The following is a 10,938-nucleotide window of genomic DNA, read 5'->3' as shown; positions in this document are numbered from 1 at the left end:
TCAGACAAAGTTTGTTCAATTGTTCCAAGGTAATTAGAACATGAGTTATTATTGTTTTTAACTAATTTCATGCCAAAATGTAGGTGAGCCTGCAATTGGCTATTCATTGCTGATCAGGCCATTGTTGAACAATACTTTTACTGAAATATATCTCAAATTTTCAAAGTAATGTAAATATGATTTCCGCTTAAATACAATCGATGACCGAGATGGATTAGCTGGATTAGACAATTACTCGATAGGCAATTTATCAGCGCAGTTGAATCAGGGTCATAACCAGAAAATAATTTCGGAGGGTGGGGGGGGGGGGGTAAACATTTCATGCGGAGCTTTCCGCTATTTGTGCTAATGTTCAAGTAGTCGGGTTATCTATTATGAAAGCATTTCATGCAATTTGAGTTTTGGAACAATATTTTTTGGAAATTTTTAAATAGAAACGAACATTTGAGCTCGGCTATTACACGTTAAGGGGTATAGTTATTCTTTTTGGAGTTCGAAAAACTACGTTTCGAATGCTGTCCGACACCTTTAGTTTTTTTTTTTTTTTTTTTTTTTTTTTTTTTTTTTTAATGTGGGGGAGCACATTTCATGAAGATAAACGATTTTGAATTATGTTGAAACGAATATTTTTTCATAAAACAAATTAAACTAAAAACAAGAAAATAAAAAGAAAATAAATTAATAGTTTAAAACACTAAAAAAAAAAAAAAAAAAAAAAAACACGCTTTTGTAGCAAAATGAACTAAAAAGTAAAAAATAATCTTTGGATGATAGTAATTGACCAAACACTTAATTCTAACGCAATACAAAAAAGCGTGGGGGGCTTCTTATCAGTTGTCTTGAATTTCTTCCTATTGTCCATGCCAAAATGGTAAATAAATAGCACCCCATGCTTTTTTTCTTTTTTTTTTTGTTATTGCATTCAAATTAAGTGTTTGATCAATTACTATCATCCAAAGATTATTTTTTACTTTTTAGTTTATTTTGTTACAAAAGCGTGTTTTTTTAGTTTTTTAAACTATTATTTTATTTATAAAAGACTTGAATTATTAACTAATCACTAGCTGTAAAGAAGGCAAAATGCCAAAATAGTAGGTCATACAGATGCACCTCATCAAAAAGACGTGGAAACAGGTTAAACTATATAAGTATTACATGCAATACACCGGCAGCCCGGTTATGGCACCCAGAGACTGCAGTTTCGTCCTTGTTATGGACTCCTCATTCTAGAAAAATGAATAACCGAGCTGACAACTCATTGAAACTGAGAGTTCCAACAAAGTGTAGCTAAAATAAATGTAGCACACCAGCGCTAGTCCGCATCAGCAATGTAGCGGTAAATTCATCCGTTGAAGGCAAAGCATATTTGCTAAAAATAATGTTTGTAAAATGTTGTTAGAAGCAAATGTTGAAAGTAATGATTTGTTGCAGGAGAACAAAATACATCGGAAACGATTCTGTAACAATTTTTTAATTTTTTTCTTGAATAATTTAAAAAATAAAAATTCAACGTTTGCCAAGAAATAATAAGAATTAGGGGAAATTTTTCAATCTAGACAGTACAAAAAAAAATCTTTTTTTTTTTAAACGAATTAATAAACAGGGGCAATAACCATTTGCTTCCAAAATACAAATTATACTAAAAACTAAAAATAGATTCAAATATTATACAAATATGTATAGCGATATAAAATATGAACCACTAAAATAACTTATTAAACTAATAACTACCGACATGGGCGTAGCCAGAAGGGGCACAGATGGCAGGGGCAACTACACTTTCCTACGTAAAGTATTTAAAATTTGTTACCTTAGTCTTTTTCTATATTTTTCAAACTCTAATTTTTATTTACCACTAGCCGCCTGCGGCGACCAGCTGGTTCGCCTTCTTACGCCATTCGCCTTTCTATGCAAGCAGCCAGTGGCGGCGCTAGGCGTCGGCGACGTCGGCGACTGCCGACGGCCTCGCGCAGATAGGGCCTCGCAAAATTCTCAGAAGTAAATTCTCAAAAGTTTTAAGAAATTTTCATGTTTTCAATTGAAGCTCTTATTAAATGCAACAGACACAAAAGTAATCAAAATAGTGCGTGCAGCGGAGACTGCACAGAGCCAGCTTTAGCAAATGCGGGGCCCAATTCTGTAGGAACCTGAATTTAAAATATTCACTAGCTACAGCTTATTGATCAGCTAACTCTATTCCCCCCCCCCCCGCACCCCGTTCTATTTCTTTTCTTTTTCTCTTGTTGAAAAATTAGAAAATATTCAAAATGCTGCTCCTCCGAACACACACCCCTCCATACACGCGCGCACCGATAGCATTATGGAGCATCTGAAATTTCGTTTCGAGATCTTAAATTTCGCGATATTTCCAGCTTAAAGCTAAAGCCCCCAAATACTAAACAACATCGAAAATCGCTTAAAATTGTGTTTTTGTAGCACACTTTTGATTTTCAATTATTAATTTCAAAAATTACCGAACCTAATATTACAAAATATGGCCTTATAGAATCGCATTTTTAAGGCTTGGATATCAGAAAATATTCATGCAAGGGTCCCCATACCGCCTTTCTTTTATATCATTAGCAATCAGGTTTTTTAAACTACATCAACAAAAAGTTTAGGTGAACTGGCTCCTGAATATAAAATATTGCTAAAGTTTTTAGAAGCATAATTTTCAAAATTTTTCGAGGGAAGAGCTCCCTCCCTTTCCGTAAAATCATCAAAGTTTGTCTAAAATTCTGTTTTTGAAACTTCGATTTCGAGACAGGGCTGATCCTAGGGTGTCGGCCGCCCGTGTGCAAAGACCTGATGTGCCGCCCCTCAAGAGTAATTTGCATATTTTGACTAATCTTTAAAACGTCTATATAAATCTTTCTTCAAATTTCTGTATCAAGTTATAATTTAAAAAAGAGTGAGGAAAAAAAAAACAGAAGAATGTTGAATTTGTAAAAAGGAAGAAAAGTTTTATAATAAGAAACTCCTTAGGTACAATTTATATCTTTGAAGAAAGTAATAGATACCGAAATTTACAAGTCTTAAAAACGCATTTTATAATCTGTCTTCGGTGACATCAGAGGAAGGACGGAAGCGGGGGGGGGGGGGGATTGCTCCGAGAAAATTATCGAAATTGGCGTATGAAAAATAGTTTTAGTTAATCTTTGGTTGCGTTCGGTTGCAAGGACAAAAGAGTCGGGTATATTCAAGGTGCATGGAGAAATTTTCGAAATTGACGTCAAATATCGCAATTTTAGGAATTTTTTCGAGACTTCAGGTGATAGTAATGTTGGAGTTCTTTCCTAAAATTCTTTCAAAATTGAAATCAGTTTGAAGCTATTTTTGTGACCGTAGCATAGGAAGGATCGGCGCTCTTCCCGAAAATTTTCCGAAACTGAAGTTTTAAACACGCAATTTTGGGTTACCTTTGTTGACCTTGCTAGAGTGAGGGAGATTCAATCGTCTCCCATTGAAAGTTTTCGAAATTGAAGTTCGCAAATTTAGGCTGTCTTTGGTGACGGTAGGGGATCTAGCGGCTTTCCTCCGGTAATTTCTCGGCGCAATTGTTTCAAAAACCCATTTTTGGCTGTATTTGAAAACAATAGGGGAAACGTGAAAATATTCCGAACCGAAATATTTTTCAGAACTAAAATCTATTACAGGCTATTTTTTTTTAGAAGGAAGGGTTTTGGGACTCCCAAGCGGATGTTTCTAAAAGCGCTATTTTATACTACCTTTGGTGACGTTAACGAAACTGGGAAGCTTTGGCGGATCTTTACGGATGTTCTTCGATATTAATATCGGAAAAATACAACTATAGAATTTTTTCCACCTTACCTTGACGACTGGTGGTTATGCCCTAGTGCGGTAGAAAGTTACATATGCCAAGCAGTTCTCCTCCGGAATTTTTTAGAAATTGAAGTCCCAAAAACGTATTTTAGGCATTGTTTGATAACGATGGGACTAAGAGTGGACCGGGGTTCAGTGTGTCCTCACGAACTGTCTTTTTTGAAACTGAAGTCAATTTCAGGCTAGTTTAGGCAGGATGGGTTCTGTGGCTCCACGGAACCGTCTAAACGAAATTTTGAGGTATAGTGATATGCATTGGAGAAAAGGGGGATCCGGGGTCCTTCCCCGAAAGTTCTTGAAACTGGTGTTTGAAAAACGCAACTTTACTTTGTTTTTCAATAAATTAAGTGAGAGGGGTAGGGATTAGGGGCCTCTCTAAAGACGCTAATTGAGACTGTCTTTGTTAGTAATCGCAAAAAGTCCATCGCAAAAATTTCGAAAAAGAAATCCGAAAAATGTCATTAAGCAATTTTTGAGGACAGTAGGAAGGGCTGTCTTCTAAAAACACATTTTGGATTTTGAAGCCAACATTTTTAGGCTATGTTTGATTAAGTTAAGGTGGAAGGGGTGAATCAAAGACTTAATAAATAATTTAAATTGGGAATCAGAGACTTAAGATCAGTTGTTCAACCAGCAAAATTTTCCGAAATTAAAGTCCTAGAAATGCAATTTTAAGCCTTCTTTAGTCTCGTAAAGGAGGTCATGGCATCCTTTTTGATCTTCGTTGAGGAGCTTCGTTTAAATTTGCTACCCGGGGGAAGAGCCCTGTCCTCCTACCTGATTTGAAATCGGGCAATTCATTCGGGATTATAATTAGAAAAAATTTCCGTAAAGGGGGGAAATTACAAAATTCTAGTTCGTCATTCATATATGTTTGACTCTCAGAGTTGTCGCAATTTTTCACTTTCTTTCCATGCATCCACGATTGTTGAACACAGAATTTGTTGCTTGAAATGCTTGCGAGAGTGTCTAATCAGTATAGCTTTTTTTTCTATATAAATAAAATATGTCTTCATTGTTTAGGTCTATAAAAGCTTGGGGGGTAAACATTAGTGGCCGCCCTCGGTGCTCCTTTTAGAAGGCACCCTTTCATGCTTCAGGAGGGGGCCATTTCTCCTCCCCTGTATCCATGCCTGATTACCGGTTCTGTCGCAAACTTTGCAACCAAATGAAGCATGTGTGTAAAGAGAAAATACTAATGGACAATGAACCAACACAATGTTCCTAAACATTCTGTTTTTCTTAAACTATGCTATACTGCCGGGAAACCGACACTTATTTTGATAATTGAACATTTAAAATTCAGCATATTTATTCGACTAATTATAAGTTTTCTTGTGAGAAATTCTTGAGGAATTTTTCTTGCTTATAAGAACTACATGATGCGGCCTACGGCCGCCCCTTGCTTTGGCCGCCCTTGTGCGGTGCACACTCTGCACACCTGCTAGGATCGGCCCTGTTTCGAGAATTTGCAGGGGATTGATTTTGACCTATTTTTTTTAAACAAAAGAATCGATCTGGGACACTCTCTGACCCTTTAAGTCAATAAAAATGGTCTATAATTGCGTTTTTAAGGCTTCAATTTCTAGAAATTTCCACCGAGACCTCTGTAAATTTTTTCCCCTAACATCAGCAAAGAAAGCCTAAAATGGCGTTTTTAAACTAAAAATTTTAAAATTTTTCCGGGGGAGGACCCCCGGACCCACCTTTCTATCAGGTCATTTTTCCTCTTTCAATGTGCCGCCCCCTCCCCCCACCACGAAAAAAAACTTTTTGATTGCGCTACTAGTCACGAAACGTTTTTTGTCCTAGCATTTAAGTGAATTGGAAACTATAAGTGCCAATAGTTAGTACAAAAATTAATTCCGTGAATTCAATGATTTGTCTGAAAATATTTTATGATTAAAAGGGCCTCGCAAAACTGCATCGCCGACGTCTACTTTTGCTCTCGCGCCGCCACTGCAAGCAGCCACCTACGGCGGCTGTTTGGCTAACTTGTCATTTACCTTTTTACTTCAAGTTTGCCGCCTTCGGCGGCTGTTTAAATAAATTTGACAGCAGTATTAATCAATCTATCTTTTTTTGTGCCATTCACATTTTTAAGCCAAGATTGCCGCCTTCGGAGGCTATCAACCCTTACGATCTATCTCATAATTTTCTTATCCATCTCTATTTATTTTAACCTCCCCGCCCATTTCCTAATAAGAACAAAGATCACTTAAAAAATGGTTTTTTTTTTTATTCAAGTAAAGCAAAAAAAAAAAGTTATCCCCAAAATTCCCCGTTGTGTGCAAAAAGTAGCGTTTGACAAAGAAAAAAATCTCGCTGTTTTTATTGAAATAAATGCGCACAACTATGAAATGTAGCCTAATATAGATACAGCAAAACGTCCAGTTTGAGCGGAGGGGGGGATGGAAAAAGAAATAAATGCAATCCCTAAATAAAACAAAAAAAAAGGAAAGAAAAAAAAGCAAGCACTGCCGGAAAAGCACGTGGTCATCACTTCATAAAATGTAGAAGTAAACTATATAGGTAAAAAAATAAGATTAACATCTGTTTGCGATTAAGATTCCATCCTTAAATATCGAATCGAAATCCAAATAGTGACGTCAGAGACATAAAAGATTGAAGAACGCTTTTTTTCGACCGATGCGTGGAAAGACGTGATGTGTTCAGCATTAAAAAAATTGTAAAAAAAAAAAACTATTGCGTATTTTTAAGAACTTTTTTCTTTTGAAGAGGGCGAAATGTTTTTACTATTGCCAACTTAAATTTTAGAAATGAGACTTTGATACTTCTCGCAGGATGATATTAGAAAAAAATAAAACCCAGGAAAGAATGCAAATTAAAGGTTTTTTCAAAAATTCATAAAAAATATAAAAACTGCTCTATCTTCAAAATTTTTTCCTTCATCATATTTGAAATTAAATTTCCTACACTATAGTACAAAAAATATTTGTGTGGTGCGATTGGTTCGGGGTCTGTGAGGTAAAACGTACTAAAAAGTGCAAAAAAAACACATAAAACATTAACTTTTTTTATAATTAAAATTTCAAAAATCGAAGCCCGAGGTGCACATCTTCGGCAAAAACTGCAACAGTATACGAAATTTCATCTTTCTAGGCCTTACCGTTTTCCCGGGAAGCGCGCCACACACACACAAACATCTTATTTTATTATATGTATAGAAGATAAAACACCTCCCCCCAACCTTCATTTGGTACTATTTTCTCTCACTCTCGCATTATATAACCAAAATTCAGAGTACTAAAAGGTAGTATGAAATATAAATCATTGCATTTTTTTAGAAAGCGTGATTAATCACCAAATGTTCATTACATACAGCAGATAACATTAGAAATGCCCTGATAGGAGGTCCGCGCTCCTTTTTTTTTTCTTTTAATATTTATTTATTTTGCACCTTTGTCTTTTTTTCTTGGCACCCTCAAACTAGTGCGATTCCCCCCCCCCCTTTCTTTTTTTTCAGCTCTCAAAAACTTGTGCTTTTTTTTTTTTCTTGCGCGCTCAAACCTGAGCACCGTTGGTCTTTTGTGCCCTGGAACCTACGCGCTTTTTTTTTTTTTGGCTCCTTTAAAACTGAGTTTTCCTTCTTTCTTTTTGCGCTCTACACACCAGTACGATCTTTTTCTCCTTTGCACCTTTGCTCCTTCGATTTTTCTTTTGTGTCCTCGAACGTGTGCGCCTGTTTTTTTTTTTTTTTTTTGGCGCCCTCAAATCTGCGCCTTCGGTTTTTTTTATGCGCCCCTTAACCTGTGCGCTTTCGAATTTGTGCGCCTTTGTGTCGTCGTCGTCAGCTCCCCACCCCCGCTTTTTTTAAAAAAAACTTTTTAAATGTATTTGTATTTATTTTTTGCACTTTCTTTTTTTTTTTTTTTTTTTTCAGCGCCTTTTGGAAGTCAAGGTTCGCGCCCTCTTGAGGGACCCATTCCGCCCCTGCTTACACATTCACTGAATAATTCTGCAACTTTCATCATTAGGGCGAATCTCGAAAAAATGTCCCGTGCGTAACGCTAAGTTTTTTATTTTTTCCAGCTGACCAAAGCCTTCAAAAAATAACGCTGTTGGGGAATAATACATGCTTTAATATACTATCAAAGCATAGCAGTTATTAATCCCATATTTAATTAATAGTTACTTGAATAAAATAAAAAAACCTAGCGTTACGCACGGGATATATTTTCGAGAATGGTCCATTACTGTATTTTTACGAGTGTACATCATTTTAAGATCCTTTTTGTTCAAATAACAAATCGACATTGAAAAATCAAAGCAACGAACGCAAAACATCGGTAATAAAAATATCAACAATAAAGATACTGCATTCCTAGACTGGGGGGAAAGGTGTATTTATTTGGTTTTATTTATTTTGTTATTACCCAATTTATTTGGTGCACGTTGTACTTTCGTTCTACTGCTGCCATCTAGTAGCAACTTATATCATTAGTAACGAAGCTTGATTCTTTCATTAAAAGTCGATGAGCAAAAACGAAAATTAAACGAAATTTTGCTCATGGAAAGTCATTACCCCGAGTTCTTATGCAAGAATGCTTGGTTAATAGAGTGAAAATGGATGAGATTGTTAAGAGTAAGACAATGAAGCTCAAGCTCAAACAAATGAACGGTTTTTGTTGTGTGTTCCAAAAAAAAATCTCTTGGTTAGGGTCCCCCCAACAGGGGAGAAACAGTGGGCCGATCGCCCGCGGTGACAAGATATGAATGGGCGTCGTAAACTGAGTTTTTGCTGCATTACAATTCATTTACATTTCGTTTCTATTAAGTATTTTTCTTATAAAGTTTTTAAAATGCCAACGTATTAGATTTCATTCTTGTACATTTGATACAAAAAGAGAGCACTTTAAAAATATAATGATTAATATCTACTATTAACAATTAAGCTACCATAATATTCGGTACTTTTCTATTATATACCCATTGGTTGTTGGCATGAGTTTCGGGGCTTCTGTGGTTGGCAATTGGGCTAACTTCGTTCAGACCCAGGGTCCGCAAGGTTTGGGGACCACATTTCTTTTTCAAGTTACATAGTATGTTATATTTATAATAGAATTCGCATTTATTAGATGGTTCAAATAAAAAATTACGAAAAACAAAAATATATTAGAATGTCTTTTGAGTCTTTTTTGATTCTTAATCTCTATTTGCGGTTTAAATTAACATTCAGTATTTTTGCATAACATTTTTTATAATATTACACTAAAATTATATTGAAGTTAGTCCAAATAAAGTAAATTTTGTGTTTCGGAGATAGTTGTACTCATACCTCTAAGGAGGGGGGAAGGCCTGCCTGAACCCTATCTAGGCCCCTGCACCTCACTGAGGCTTGATTGGGGCATACTTGTATCAGGTTTATTAAACTTCAATGCTTATTTTCCAATAGCGTTGCCCTTTTCAAAACAGATCGAGAGAGAGAGAGAGAGAAAAAGTTTGCTTTCTTGCCATCTGGATGATTGACAATTTCTTAGGATAATGTTTACACTCATTTTTTAAAGTGATGTTTTCACATTGTTTTGATGTTTTTTTCATGATAAATGTTTTTAAGACATATACCCAATTTAAAAAAAAAGGGGGGGGGGAACAGAGTTAAAATCTCTAACCAGTTTTTGTCTGAGTTTTCAAAATATGAGAACAGCCATAGGACAGGGCATACCAATGACATTTCACTGAAATTTTTTATTTTGACTGTGAAAAAACCTTAAATTTTCACAAAGTCAAATATTGAAATTTTACTGCTAAAGAAGTACAAATATATCCAGAAGAGAGCTATTTAAAAATAGTATTACAACAAATAAAAATATCAGCATGAAACTTAAACTTTTGTGAGATCACCCAAAAATAAAATCATAATAAAATATGTTTTTAATTTGTTTAGTATGCTGCAGGGGTGGTGATTGTGAGTCCGTGAAAAATACCTAAATGTTTTAGAGAGAAAAACATATCATCATAGAAACAAATACATATCTTCGCCTCAAAGCAACAGTAAGACTTAAGCCCAGGAATAACCAGGGGAGTGCACAGAAACTCTGGGGCCCGTCACAAATCACTTTTCCGGGTCCTCTCCATATTGCTTTACTTATATATTTCACCTCTAGTTTTTAAAATATTGGACCCCCTTCAGGCTCGGGCCAACAGGTGTCCTTTCTCCCCCCCCCCCCCCTGTGCATGCTCCTGGGAACAACACAAAGATATTCTACTGTTGCTCTGAAGCGATGATATATACAACATTAACTGCTTTTGATAAACATACAATGTTGTATTTGTCTATAAGCTTAGGGCATGATATATTTCTAAAAAATAAACAGTAGCTACTTGAAAAAAATTTCATTTTCAAGGGCTTGAGAACATTGAAAATTTGGAAAAAAAAAATAAAGGGTGGTTATGAACCTTGGATTCTAAAATTTCTAACAGATGCTAGGGAAGGGCAGATTGCCAAAATGTCTCAAATGTGTCTGCTTTTTCTTACACCCCGCATTAAAAATGTAAAAATCATGGTTTTAACCTCTCTAACATATTGTTTGGAATCAATTTTGGCGGCTCACATGTTTCATTCCTTGCTATTTAGTTAATCCTAAATTCAGTATTTTTGGAAGTTCTTTTGTCACTACTTGCTTTTCTCTAACTTCTACTGTATACTGTCAATCTGTTTTTCACAAGAAAGAAAATTACATCCCCTTTAATTCTTTTTTGTCCTCTGCACTACTTGCAATTGAAAGAAAATATGTAACAAGAAATTTATAGTTTATTTATTTATATTTTAAACTTAAAATAGGTGTTTCTTACAAAGTTAGAACGGTTTTGTTAAACTCTACAATCAAGTGTCAAAATGTCAGAGACTTAGAAAGTGCAAGTGAAGTTTTAATTGTTGTAAAAACTAAACTCAGTGGCTCAACAGCCCATGTGGGCCAAGGCCTACTGTGCCTATCTTTGTTTGCATGACCAAGGGCTCTGGGGTGCAAGGCAGATGTTTCAGTTTGGTGGTCAACCAAATGTGGAACCCCCAGTAGTAATTGTTTTATAGTCTTTTTAGAATTTTAAGACACCCCATTTTTTAATTTCTTA

The sequence above is a fragment of the Uloborus diversus genome, chromosome 5 (genome assembly GCF_026930045.1).
Source record: "Uloborus diversus isolate 005 chromosome 5, Udiv.v.3.1, whole genome shotgun sequence".
In the NCBI taxonomy this organism is placed as follows: Eukaryota; Metazoa; Arthropoda; class Arachnida; order Araneae; family Uloboridae; genus Uloborus; species Uloborus diversus.
Note: the sequence above shows the minus strand (reverse complement) of the source record.